At 44.1% G+C, this 14,954-nt stretch overlaps 1 protein-coding gene across 1 annotated transcript in view; it reads left to right on the forward strand.

The window, feature by feature from the left end:
- Nucleotides 1-14,954, forward strand: part of KCNH5 (potassium voltage-gated channel subfamily H member 5) — a 246,928-nt gene that overhangs the window by 215,809 nt on the left and 16,165 nt on the right. The gene's annotated exons all lie outside the window — the stretch shown is intronic.

A 14,954-nucleotide genomic window follows, 5' to 3' on the forward strand; every position in this document is an offset into this window, starting at 1 on the left:
TTGGGCTCAGGGACCCATTTGGAAACCTTGATAGCCTGTTGCAGCCCAGTAAATAGCCTAGTGCAAAAAACACCTGGTTACTAAATATTTCTTACCCCCCATATATAATATATACATTAACATAATAAGTACTGAGAACTTAATAGGTGCACTGTGCATACCATAGTGGTTGCTCCTGCCGTTCCTGCCCTGTTGGGCTGGCAGGGCTCAGCTCCCTGCTCTAGGTCTTGTGACCTCCGGGGTTGCAGTCCCACTTAGGTTTGGCTCAGCTCCACCAAGGGGGAGCCAGCCAGCCATCTTGTGTGAGTGGTGTGGTGACCTGGCACACAGGGTCACAGTGCCACTCACTCAAATTTGGCCTAGCCAGCCCCTCCGTCATGATGACGGAGGGGCAGTAGGGCCAAACCTGAGTGGTGCCGTGACCTTAGACACCAGATTCCAATGCCTGGAGCTGGGAGCTGACCCACACCAGTTCCATAGGACCATTGCTTCAGGAGCTGCCACTGTGGGGTGACTGCAGTGCAAGTATGGGGTGGGTTCTGCACCCCCCACCCCCTCAGGGTCTTCCACATCCTCGGGGGCAGGACCCAACCTCCTCCCCTCCTGGGCTTCCCACAAGACCCTTTGACACATTCTGGTGACCCAATTTTGGGTCGCGACCCACAGGTTGAGAAACCCTGGCCTAAGTGACTCAGCACAACATAATGCTTGTTTTCACTGCAGTGTTAGCTCAAATTATCCATACTCCACTCTTCTGGATTTAACCTAGCCTGAGTGGGAGCAGCGCTGCTGCAAACCTGCACTCAAGCTGTACAGAATAGCTGTGTTCCCACTGTATTACCAACTGCAGCATCAGCAGTATGCCACCTTCAACCCACCCCCCTGCTTGCTTGAGTTTAAAGCATCACTTAACTCAAACTAGAGATTTTTGTGTACCCCTGGGAGTTTGGTTAGGGGCAGCACTCAATTTGCACCTCGAGCTAACACTGCAGTCAACGCAAGCCTATAGAACTGGGCCCTTAATCTTAAACTGAATTCCCATGAAAGGGTAAACCTTTAATTGTATTTTAATTTAATCTCTCAGCCTAGGCACTGTGGAATATACAGGAGAAAACTGAAAATAGCTCCTCCTTCCTACTAGCCAGTGGTCGACCTCTCCCAGTTGTTAAATGCTTTAGCAAAGCATGTGATGCATGGGACTGAGATCACAGCCTGTTCTTCAAGCTAGATGTGTTTTGAAATAGTTCGGTAGAAATTCAGATCCCCATCAAGCATATTGACAGACAGGGCCAAATTTCCAACTAGCCTCTCTCAAATACACTTGCCTGTTTGCAAACCGATCACCCTCCTTTGCTCAGTCTGTGTGCAGGGATGCCTCTCTCTGAGTTCAAGTGGGTGCCATGCAAATTGGTCATGAATGCGGATTGGAAAGTGACTCAAAAATTTGGTCCAAAATATCTAATGGCTACAGCACAGAGCAAGTAGTAAAGCGGTGATGAGGGGTGTTGGGCTCCTGTAAATTGCCTGAGAGTGGCTATTGTGCAGTTCTCCTGGTCGGTCTCCCCCAGTTAGAACCCCTTCCTTACTTAGAGAGTACCTTATATGTCCGAGTGTTGCTGCAGAAATGAGATTAACCCATTAGAGGTTTTTAAGTCTCGGCTTGACAAAGCCTTGGCTGGGATGATTTAGTTGGTATTGGTTCTGCTTTGAGCAGGGGATTGGACTAGATGACCTCCTGAGGTCTCTTCCAACCCTAATCTTCTATGATTCTATGACGTGCTTTCCAACACGTGTTCTTAAATTCCCTTTGAAAGGTTTTTTTCAACCCCTTTGCCCGCTAATGACATTTGCTTTGTTATTTTTGATGGAAATCTTCATACCTCTCCCGGTCAATTTTTTAATAGTTTACAATGAAACTATATGAATATGGTTTCTCTGCAGCAAAATTAAAATGTCCCTGGCAGGAAGCCTTTTTTCCTTTGCGTGCTATAATATCTGTGAAGTCAGGATCAATGAAAATTTGCAAAAAAAAAAGGTTATTATCTACAGCTTCTTTCAAGCAACCAGCAGACTAAGCCACGGAAATCTTCTTTTCCTCCTAAATCCAGCATGAAAGATTCTTCATGAAGCATTCCTATTCTGGAGATTAACTAATTGCACAGTAATCAATCATTTTCATTGCACAGTCATATATAGTGATTTCTTCCCACCCTGCAAATGGAGCAATGTTTTAAAGGCAAAACACTGCTCTGGGTACAGGAGGATTAAGCAGAATTTATTGGAGAGCAATTAAAATACTGGTTAGAATAATTTGTTTTTAAGGCTGACTTTCACATCAAAGTAAAGATATCTGAAGAGTACACCGGGCTGAAGAACAATAAAGCCGTCATTTCCATCCATCCATTATGCATCCCAGGAGTTTAAATTAATAGAGTGAGCTAAGAAGTCGTAAAGATTTACAGGGGAGCGAATAGAATGAAGCAGCCTCAAGCCGGAGTTTGAAATAGGAGTCCAGGTGCTGCATTAGGAAAGGCGCGCCAGTGATACCGCAAGAAGTTTGCTTTTGGTTCTTGCAGCTTTAGCTTTCCTTCATTTCTGCATGTAAAGGCCAAGTCCTACTTGTGTGTGTAAAAAGCTGAGTCACAAGGACAGGCAGAGCAACTGCCCTGTGCCTTCTGCTGGCCGGGGAACCCAGCCAGTGCAGGATTCTAAATGACTGGCCAATTCAGGGCCCAATCCATCCCGTGTGGGAAGACTTCCATTGATTTTAATGGAAGTTGGCTCAGACACTTAATGCACTGCAGCGTTCTTTGCTGCTGCTTTGCTGTTGTCACAAATTGTATGGTTGTCCTTCTGCTGGCTGCATCTGCTCCTTTTGGCTTGAGAACTAGCTGTTCTCATCCCTCCACCCCTTAACCGTAGCCCCTGTGGCTGCAGAGGTCCACTCACTTGGCATTTGATTTAGGTCTGTAGTGTAGACCTGGACTTAGTGTGGGCAGATCACTTAGGTTTTGTCTACACAGGGACACTCAAGAAAGTTAATCTGAATTAACTGAAGGTGAGAATTTAAAGAGGATTAGCCCTGGTACACACTATAAACCTATGTCAATATAACTACGTCTGTCGCTCAGGGGGTTGGAAAATCCACACCCCTGAGTGATACTAACCAAATTCCCAGTGTAGACAGAGCTCTGGTAGCTACCACCTCTTGGGGAAGTGGAGTACCTATGCCAAGGGGAGAAGCCCTCCCGTCCATGTAGGTAGCATCTTCACTAAGTGCTACAGCAATGCAGCTGCCTCAGTTCATCTGCACCGCTGAAACACTTTAGGTATAGACAAGCCCCTGATTGACTGCATTTACCGTATGCATATTCTTATTCAGAATTAAAGTGACCTTAATTCTATTTAGTTTAATTCACTTCTAGAGTGAATTAAACTAAGAACAAGTCTGTACTACAAAATTGAGTTGACCTAAGTTACATTGACTTACAGCCACTGAAGTAATTAAACTGCTTTTGGATGTCCACACTATGCTGCTTGTGTCAGCAGGTGCATGTTCTCACCAGGAGTGCTTGCATCAATTTAATTGTCAGTGTGGGGCATTGTGGGATGGCTTCTGAAAGGCAGCAACAGTCGATGTTAGCAACGCAGCGTCTACACTGACACTGCATCGACCTAACTACATCGACATAAGCACTACGCCCTTCACGGAGGTGGAGTTATTAAATCAGTGTAGTGGGTGAGATACATGTGTAGACACTTACAGAGTTAGGTCTATAGTATAGACCAAGGCTAAATCAGATTTTGGCCACTTTAATGCTGAATAAGTGTCCACACAGAGGTTTGATGCAGTTTAGTTAATACACTTTAAAAGATTGTTTGGATTAACTTTTGTGAGTATCCCCATGTAAACAAGCCCTTAGCCTCTCTGTGACTCAGTTCCCCATTTGTAAAATGGGGATAATTGTACTTCCATACCTTACAGAGCTGTTTGAGGATCAATACTTCAAACTGAGCCACTCAGCTACTATGGTGATGGAGACTCGATTAGAACCATAGCTAAAGAAACATTGCCGTTTAATTTCAGAACAGGATTTTCAAAAGTGTCCAGTGATTTTGGTTACCCAGTTTGATCCAGCCATTTCATGGCCATGTGCCCTGTGTGCTTTCTCTTCACTGGGAAGCCCATGAGTGTCCCAGTGAACAATTAAAAAGTGTGTGCAGCTGGCACTGATTCAAGCTTTCCCTGAGACTGGAGGTAAGGAGGTGCTGGAATGTATTGTGAACAAGATCACTGAGCCTGCCTCACCAGACAAATTCCATTTTAGGTGGCATCTGGCCTTCACAGGTGGGTGCTCAGTGCTTTTGAAATATCAAGCCCCTTTAAGGTGTCTCAGGCTGGTCACCCAAAAATGAGGGCACTTCTGAAAATCTTGATCTATCCAGCCAACCAAGATCCAATGACCGGAAGTTGAAGCAAGACAAATTCAGACTGGAAATAAGGCGCAAATGATTAACAGTGAGGGTAATTAATCAACACAACAATGTATTAAGGGGTTGTGCTAGATCCCCCCACACTGGCAATTTTTAAATGAAGATTGGAAGTTTTCCTAAAAGAGATGTTCTAATTCCAACAGGAATCAATTCAGGGAAGTCATCTGGCCTATGTAATACAGGTGGCCAGACTAGATCATAGTAGTCCCTTCTGGCTCAGAATCTATGAGTATGTCTCTCGATTTTGCTACTGTACTTGTTACCATGAAAAATGAGAGCCATTATCTCACACATGTATTTCCACACATTTCATTTGACTAGGTGCAACCATGTGTTATATTCCATAAGAACAACAATTCAACATCCTAGCAATAGGAAGTTATCACCTGGCATGAAATATATGTCTTTTTTAAAGCTTATTGTAATCCATCCTTCCACTCACTTACCATATTCTTCTGAAAAAAGAAAAGGAGGACTTGTGGCACCTTAGAGACTAACCAATTTATTAGAGCATAAGCTTTCGTGAGCTACAGCTCACTTCATCGGATGCATTTGGTGGAAAATTCTGGGTGGGGTTTCTGTCAGCCCCTTGACAATGTATTTCAATGTGCTAGCGAGACAAATTGACGTACTTAATAAGAAAGTAGCAGTGGTACCAAATGATACAGTCTGATGATAGCTACTTCCGTTTTTCTCCAAATGGCTGACAGAAACCCCACCCAGAATTTTCCACTGAATGCATCCGATGAAGTGAGCTGTAGCTCAAGAAAGCTTTTGCTCAAATAAATTGGTTAGTCTCTAAGGTGCCACAAGTACTCCTTTTCTTTTTGCAAGTACAGACTAATATGGCTGCTACTCTGATACCTGTCCTATTCTTCTGTTTTATCTCCTGAACTCACCGATTCTGTGTCCTTTGTAAGTAGATCCAGGTGGCCTTTGAAAATACTTTTGACAGTGGTGGTACTGAGACCTACGGGGATGGAGGGAATAGTTACTTGCAAGGCATGTTCAAACAAGGGGAAGGACAAGGGTTACATCGCCAAGTGGTGGACAAAGCTATCAGTTCATAGATACAGCAGAATGGATGGAAAAGAAAGAGCCGTTGCATGTCCCAGGCTTGAACTAGTTTTCTCATCCTTCATTCCTGCTTCAGACTTCAAGGTTTGTCTTTAGGTTTGGTTACACTGCACTCTACCTGCTGGGAATGGCTCTGTAGCAAATGTAACTATTGCTCAGTATTGGTCACAGCAGGTAGAGTCTCTGTTTGGAATTGGCCCAGTATTGGGTTGGATTAACATTCAGCCTGAATTACCTTTCATTACACGAGAGGATGGAAGAGAGATCAGGGTTTAGATAAGCATGGAGAATCTCAGGTTACTGCTCTCTTTACTGTTCCTGCCTTGTAGATAAACAAAACTCTTCAGTTTTGAGGGCTGACAGTCAGTTAACCTTTACTTAACCTTCACTAGCGCAATAGCAAACCTCTCCCCCCATGCAACCCCCAAATAACCTTTCAAAAATAAATACATCAAAGGGAAGGAAAGCAGCAGCCCGGTCTCACAACACAGCTTTGTGTCACCGAGCACATGGTCATAGTCCCTTGCATAAAGGAAATGAATTCTGACACTTAATTCCCATCACGTTAAGAGGTTTAGCACTTGCTATGAACAAGGAGTATGTTTCTTTACCTTGGGAGAAGCACTGTACATAAAGATTAATTTAGTTTCTTCCAACTAAGTTCCTCTGGGGTCTGCTTCTGTTTCCAGTGTTTGCGTTTGGAAATATCAGTGTGTAAGCTCTCTTAGAAAGTGTTGAGGGAAGAAGAACTAGCTCTCCCGGTGTAAGTGTTTAAAATAAGCATGTCACCATTTTCCAAGGAATTTCAGCTCTTGTGGTCTATGTAGTATTCTGATTTTTTTAATATTTCTATTCCAGGAACATCTAGCAGCCCCATTGTGCTAGGCACTGTATTCACTTACAGAGGGATAGGCAGTTTCTACCCTGGAGAGCTTGCCATCTAAATAAGCAAGAGGGGCAAAGATAGGATGGGAATCAGAGGGTGAAATGGTTTGCCCACGATCACGCGATAGTTCAGTGGCAAAGCTAGGAATAGGACCCAGGTCTCCTGACTCCCCATCCAGTGCCTTATCAATTGCCTCCAATGAGACTTGAGGTTTTGCCAACATGTACGTTTCAGGACCAAGTTTTAGCAGAGGCAGAGTTGTGTGTGCACATGCATCCGCTTTTTCATGCGCAAAGGCAGGGTTTTTCTTGCACAGAGGTGAGTGTAGGTTGTGCTTTGCTTTCAGAAAATATGGCTCCTTGTGTACAGTAACTGGATACTTCTGGATTTCTAAGTAATTTCTTGATTTCTAACCGCATGGATCTGTCTTTCAAATGGTGAGAGTTCAGTATTCTTCCTTCTTGAATTGAGCTTCTTTCAATCTTGCTAGAGTTTAGTCACTTTACAAAGGCTCACGGCAAGTAGAAAAATGGGGTTGAACTCACCAAAGACCCAAACTCTGCCCTGCCCCTTAGTGGGTTTGACAAGGCAGCTGAGAGTCCAAACCCAGAAGGGAGCATCAGCTAATCAAATTGGACCTCCTGTATATCTCAGGCCACCAGCACCACCGAGCTCACACTAACCCCAACAAGCAAAATCAGATCCAGGTATTGCAGCCCACAGTTACTCTGTGTTCATTCAGCAGTTGGCACAATAGGCCCCCATCCTGGTCGGGGCTTCTAAGGGCTACAGTGCCAGTATAAAAATTCTTTGCCTGTGTGTATTGAATTTCTAATTATTGTGGTCTTGAGTTATCCATTGTAACCAACTTCCTGGCTGTTTTGCCCCTTTTCATAGCATCCTGTTCCACAACTGTAGCCACTAAACCAGGGGTAGGCAAACTTTTTGGCCCGAGGGCCACATCTGGGTATGGAAATTGTATGGCGAGCCAGGAATGCTCACAAAATTGGGCGTTGGGATGAGGGCTCTGACTGGGGGTGTGGGCTCTGGGGTGGGGCCAGATATGAGGCATTCAGGGTGCTGGAGGGGGTGCATGGCTGGGGCAAGGGGTTGGGGTGCAGGGTGGGGGTGAGGGCTCTGGCTGGGGGTGTGGGCTCTGGGGTGGGGCTGGGGATGAGGGGTTGAGAGTGCAGGAGGGTGCTCCGGCCTGAGACTAAGGGGTTTGGAGAGTGGGAGGGAGATCAGGGCTGGGGCAGGGGGTTGGGGTGCAGAAAGGGATCAGGGGTGCAGGCTCCAGGCAGCGCTTACCTCAAGCAGCTCCCAGAAGCAGTGGCATGTCCCCCCTCCAGCTCCTACGTGGAGGCATGGCCAGGTGGCTCTGCACGCTGCCCTGTCTGCAGGCACTGCCCCTTTAGCTCCCATTGGCCATGGTTCCCAGCCAATGGGAGCTGCAGGGGTGGGGGCAGTGTGCGGAGCTCCTTGGCTGCCTTTACGCATAGGAGCCAGAGGGGGGACATGCCACTGCTTCTGGGAGCCACGCAGAGCGGGGCAAGCCCCGGATCCCACTCTCCAGCAGGAGCTCGAGGGCCAGATTAAAATGTCTGGAGGGCCAGATGCAGCCCCCAGGCCGTAATTTGCCGACCCCTGCCCTAAACTCTGGCATGGAACTCTGTTAAATAGTTGGTGAAAATCTAGATCTGTAATTTTCCCTCAGGGCCGTTATCTTTTAAAGGGTGACAGGTTGAAAAACACATAGGTCCGTACAAGAGGAATGATGTTAAACAAGACTTTGCCTGTATGTGTGCAGCCACAGAAGATGTTAACTGTGGCCTATCTATACAGCAGCTTTTCTTATAATGAAAAGCTATGACCTACCGGCATATCACTTTGTGCCATGATTTCATCAGATTTCACACAATAAGCAGGGTTGGACCAGTGTGATAGTTGGATGGGAGACCTCAAATAATTCCTGCTTGTTGCAGGAAATAGTGTGGATGATTTAGTAGATTGCATTCTTTCCTCTGAGTTAATACTGAATGAATGCCCAGTTGGCAGGGCTGTTTTGGATTTTATGTAAACCCAAAGTCTTGATTAAGTGTAGTCCTTCTAAATCTTGTGGCACTTCTCAAAGAATTAACTCTGGCGTCCTGGCCAAACTGCCGCTCAGATCATTTTATTTTCCTTACCTATCATTCTCCCTGCTCTTCCACATAGCTAAAGTATATTTAGTTTCCTAGCTTACATTGTTAGTCTGTTGTGAACTATTTATACAGATGCTACATTTCACCCCAGAGCTGGCTGCATTTCAGCAATGGATGAAGTGATTTGTCTATGTAGCAGAGTTCATACATCAGTTTAATATTTGTAAAGCAATTTAGGATCCTTTGTGGGTAAAAAAACACTCTATAAATATGCCTTTAACATATCTCCTTTCAGTATTCTCAGCAGATTTCTCTTTTTAGGAAGTAGGAATTTCAGTAAGCATGCTGAGTACCTGCTTGAAAAGTGATGCTGCCTTCGTTTTTCCTTTTGCCTAACTGAGCAAATTTAATATCTAAAATGGATTGGTGATGGGAGAGATTCGCTTAACTCAATCTCCATTTAAAAAATAACAGGATAACACAGTGTCTGAGAGCATTTTAAAAGCCAGTGTTTTTCAAAGGATAGCATTACTGGGGCGTTTCCTCACAGCTGATTTCAAGTGGGGGGGAAGGAGAACACAGGACGTTTTTTCCCAGCTCCAACCTTTTCTTTTTCTCTCTTTCTCACTCTCACACCCCCTGCACCACAATCACACAGACACAGATACACCTTCTTTTACATGCTGCCTGACCAACAGTGTTGTGGCCCCTTTAGGTAATTCTTGTATATTCTTTGAAAAATTGCGGACGGGCTTTGATTTATATTCATTTTAATTTCCAGTCATGTACCACATCCTTGCGATTGAGAATAACAGTGATCCCAGAGACAATAGCCGCCGTAGCTTGGATAGACAACACCACCCTGAAATGGAGAAATAAGAAAAAGTTCATGCCAATGCTAATCTTGCTATGACTAGAATGAAAGAGCCTAAATATTTGGGGGGAAAGAAGGTGTGAATTAGCTTGACACCTACCCTGTGCACCCTGCACATGCCATAACTGTGATGAAATCTGTCTTTCCTCCCACATACACTGCGTGTGTCAGAAACATGCTAAGCCAGGTCCTCAGGTGATATAAACTGGCATAACTCCATTGAAGTCTATGTAGCCGTGCCAGTTGACATCTACTGAGCATATGGCCTGCAGTTCTGTGTTCAAGGCCTATCCCTATTAAACACCTTGCCTAGAAATAACAATATATAGTTCCCAACATGTACATGGTCTGGGCCAGGAGATGAACTGTGTTGAACTGTTCCTGCTTCAAAGAACTTACATTCTAAAGGTATAAGTAGGTACAAACAAAAGAGAGCTGAAACATGCTACAGTATTTGGTTCTAGATGCACATTCCTTGCACTGCATACATCAGAACCAGGCTGCAATATTTTAGACACGCATCACACAAACACCAGACTTGCCAGAAACGCGCTCTTCTCTTCTAGATACATATAACACACAGTCTGCACGAGTCAGGAATGTTATTCTTTACTAAATGCATGTTGCCTGCTCGCACGCAGTCTAATCAGTGCAGGGATAAGCTATTCTGCTCTGGGGGCCTATGACATCTACATATACACACTACACATGTCAGGAATATGCTATTGTGTCCTAGATCTGTCTCACTTACACTGACCATAGGACCAGACTTCAAAGAGAAACTGCGGAGCTTCAGTTCATTTGCTAATTTAACACCGTCAGCTCAGGATTTAAACAAAGACTGTGACTGGCTCGCCAACAACAAAAGCAGTTTCTCCTCCCTTGGTGTTCACACCTCCACTGCTAGAAGAGGGCCTCATCCTCCCTGATTGAACTAACCTTGTTATCCCTTGCTTGATTCTTGCTTGCATATTGATACCTGCCTCTGGAAATTTCCACTACATGCATCCCACGAAAGCTTATGCTCCAATATGTCTGTTAGTCTATAAGGTGCCACAGGACTCTTTGCTGCTTTTACTGACCATAGAAAGTGCAAGGAGCTCCCCTTATCTCTCCCCCAGAGTTGGCCAGAATCTTGATGAGCGAAGCCTTGGTCCCAGCTGGTGCTGGTGTGCGTTCTAGATCCCTGAAAGGGACTGGGTGAAGGCGGGTCTATGGACTGTGCCTCCTTTGTTGGGTGGAGGCAGAATGGACAGCTCAGTGAGTGTCCAAGAGTGGTTACTGCTCTGGAGTGTGGAGCTTTGTGGGTATTCTGTCTGACTTATCCAGAATTCCCTCCTAGGAGCTCCAGCCACTACCTCTTCCTCCTAGTATTAGAGCCCAGCTCAGAATCTTGTCCTGCATGAGCAAGTTATCAGTATTTCCTTCCTCAGTACGATTAAAATCTGATGAAAATTGTGTGCATAATCATCAGTTTATTCCCAGTTACAGCAGTCACATTTCCACTAGGACAAAGTGATCCAGTCTGGGGAATCTGTTTATCTGTCTGTCGAGCCTCACAACACCCCTGTGGGGTAAGGAAGTACTATTTATTATCCCCATTTTTCAGATGAGGAACTGAGGTACAGAGAGACTAATCAATGGGAATTAGGTGCCCAAATACTTTTAACAATCTGGCCCTAAGTGACTTGCCCTAGGTCACACAGGAAGTTTGGGGCAGGGAATTGAGCTTAGGTCTCCTGAGTCCTGAGCTAGCAACCAAAGCCCTGGACCATCTTTCCCCTAAAGACCTGAAAGCTAATAAAGATGGCATACTAAAGTCTGCCACACACCCAAACATTAGCTGAATTGCTTTGTCACTCATATGTCACATGTCATACCTTACCAGGCTGGAGCAGCTCATCTCTGGAGCACGAATAACTTTGGTTCACCAAACATTGTACTAACTAGGGGTTCAGAGACTGTGGTGAAGGTCACCTAGAAAGACAGAACCCAAACCCACGTGTCTCAGTGTTGCCCATATCTAATATCCACATGAATAAGCTGTTCTTGAAAGATGCCTCCCATATATTAAGTAGAGAAGAGCATTAATTTTCTGGAGCTTTGAAGGGTCCACTTGGGGAGGGTAAGGTATGGACTCCGTTAAATCAGGTAGTTGGTCTTTTGGGTGTTGAATTCATGTTGAATCCTGTTCTGTGTTTAAAGTTAACCACTGGCCAGATTCCTTTTGTACTTGGGAGATAAAAAGGAGAATTAAAAAAATCTGAGTAGAATGAGAACAGGGTGTGTTTAGTGTTGGGTGAATTGTGAGTGTTTGGTCCTGCGGGGAGGAAGAGAAATCAATCTCAGTTAAAAACAGGACCATGGTCAATATTGTTTGTGTTCTGTTAGTAATGGGTGATGAAGAGAAAGACGTCACTTTCCTCTGATTCATTCTTGTCACTAATCTACCTTTGCAGCTGCATAGGGGAAGTTTTAACAGTCCGTTCCTATGACTCCAGGTTGTCCCTGTGCAGTAATACCCAGTAGAAGCTGCACCCTGTAATGCCCTGCATGTAGAGTGAGTCCTAAAAACTCATGCCTTTGGCAGGAATGGGAGAGCCCTTGCTTGTGTAGCTGTGCCAGGGCTCCTGCAGTAGCAGTCCTTGGGAACTTGGGGGTTGCTCACGACTGCAGAGCAAGATGCTGAAAAGGATCAGAGAAGGACAGGATGGAAAGATGGGGTTGTGATTTCAATTTGCCCTTGCACAAACCACACAGCAGGGCTAGCTGTGGATGAGCAGCTTGCTCATCTTCCATGTTCACAGAGAAGCTCTTCTGGAATTGTTGTTATAGATATTGGTAATACAGGGTACCAGCGAACACTGATTTCATGGTATATTCCTTTATTAAATCCAAAGGCCAAATGATATGTATGCAATTTCTCTTAACACATCTAAACCTCTAAGTAATAAGCAATTAATACAGCCATACAGTAACAAACATTCCTAAGTGTTTGATCAAGAGACTTTTGAAAAGATCCATCCTTGGGGCAACCCACTTATCCTGGCTGGTTCCAGTATGATCAGGTAGGATGTGATAACTATCTTTAGCAAGCCTGACTCTCTTATACAGTATAATAGACAAGTGATGTTATATTGACAATTATTATTTGAGGTGAAAGCCAGGTTTTGGTCAGTTCAGGTTTGCCCCCTTTCTTGGCCTTTTCTTGGCCTTGGCTAAAACAAGATATGGCTGTTGGTCCTCTTCCTTTTAGATTATTTTAAAGGTATGGATGGCTACACCTGGTATTTTATCGTCTCACATAGGCCCAAATTTGAAAATAAGACTGGCCTGTTAGAGGTTACTATAAGCTTATTACACCACAACACAACTTTCCTTTGTCTATTAAAACCAGTTTAGAAGCCCTTCTTTTTTTTATCAGGCATATTTTAAGCTTAGCATCCTCTCCCGACCTGTCTTGCTTGCTGTTACATTTTATTTACATTTTTGAATCTATTTTTTCGCAAGGACTTATTACACTTGCTTAGCTGCCTACATTTGTACACAAGTTAATAAGCTGATATATTTTCTTACCCAAGCTAAACTAACCTTAACCCTTTTTATTCTAAAACCTTCCTACAAGCCCAGAGAGGGACTGTGTCTGCACAAGACATAGTCTCTACAGTCCTCCTCCTGGGACCTGCCCATAAACAAAGCCGTGGCATAACTGTTACAGTCTAGCAGGGATGGGGAAGGAAACCTTTGACATCTTTGTGAACCACCCATGTGAATACCTTACCAGTCAACCACTGGGCTTGGTACACCAGCTGTGCATGTTCAATGTTCTGTGGTCAGAGAGATATGCATATGCTCTGCCTAAGTAGAAGATCTCCCGTGGAAAAAATAACAAACCTCTGTATCTTCATTTAGAGACTGTGGCTTCAATTAAATGTAATTAATTCCCTCTTTAATCAAAGGCACCTTCTATTAAATGTATTTTCTGTCCTCTGTGGCTTGCATGATACAGGTGTTACTATTGCAAGAGGGCAGGCGCTAATCAAGGGCAGCTTCTAAATGAAGATATGAATGTATTGCATTTAGATCAGATGAGTCAGATGAAAGCCTCTTCCAGGAGTCCATGCCTTTTAAACTGGGCTTATAATAAACGTGTTAACTTTCTACATTATTATAAGCAGCTGCATCTTCTAGTGGCCCACAAGAATATATTTACTGTATTTGAAAGGTTTCTGTGAGGAAGCCGTGGGAGCTTTGATGTCCGTGTTGATTTCAGATTATCTCAGTGAGCTAAATTCCTCCCTACTGTAACTCCATTCAAGCCAATGCAATTAAGAAGGTTTCATTTTATGTGAGGCTTGAAAAGAAATATGTGTTTGCATATACAGACAGCTCTTGGAAGTATATATTTTTAAAATATTTAATTACGGACACGTATTACTATGATTTATTATTATGGCCGCTGGCGGTGCTGTAATCACTCCCTATCATGCCACCTTGTTTCACTGTTTTCTTGTATTCCCCTGTCTCTCTGTCTGTATCCATCTGTCTCGTCTTATGCTTAGATTGCAAGCTCTTTGGGAGCATTGACTGTCTTCTAGTTCTGTGTTTGTACAGCACCCAGCACACTAGCGCCCTGGTCCATGATACTCAATACAAATAATATATTGTCATAAACATAAAAGACTGAGTTTTACTTTGTGAAAAAGTGGAATCAACTGTGCACCCAAAATCTGTTTTAAAGTGGACGTACTGAGACATTTGATTGACGCGTGGGCCCCACTAATCATTCACACCACAGACTATGGTGCAAGGGAGTTTTCCTGTCCTGCCTTGCAATCGCTTATTCCAAAAAAAAGAAAGAAACCCAAACTAGCAAAATGGGACTGAGACATTTTAACAAAAAGCACTGGGCTCTGATCAGTCTCACCCTTTGGAATGTTTTGTTTAGCAGGCTGGTTTGTAACATTACCCTGGCTTGTTCAGTTCAATGCCTTTAAGGGCACATGCCTCTCAATCACCTTGCATAAGCAAATGCAATAAATTTCATCCATCTCATCCTTCACGCCCGTTCTGCCATTCTGTGACTAAATCTGCTTTAGATGTGCCCCGTTTTGTGTCTATGACTCCCTTTCTGTGACTAGGTCTGTTCCTTGATTGCTACTGATTCACAACAGTTCTCCTGACCTCACTCATGACATCCTTGATTCTTTCTTAGCTTAGGCCACCTTCATTTGCCTCCCACTTTCTCCTGCGATTACCCACTACCAGTCTATCCACATTCTAGTTCTTATGCAGCTTCTGTTTAGCTCTGTTTACAGAAATCCTGTTTTCTCCTAACATACCACATAAAGACCAGTTAATCAGGTCATTGTATGGTTTAGTTCCAAACCAATTCCTGAGCTTGAGCCTTGGGCTCATTCTCCCAGAGAAGCTTGTGGTATGATCAGTGCTTAATTTTTGCCAGGACTTGCCACCTCAGTTA

The sequence above is a fragment of the Caretta caretta genome, chromosome 6 (genome assembly GCF_965140235.1).
Source record: "Caretta caretta isolate rCarCar2 chromosome 6, rCarCar1.hap1, whole genome shotgun sequence".
Classification (NCBI taxonomy): Eukaryota; Metazoa; Chordata; order Testudines; family Cheloniidae; genus Caretta; species Caretta caretta.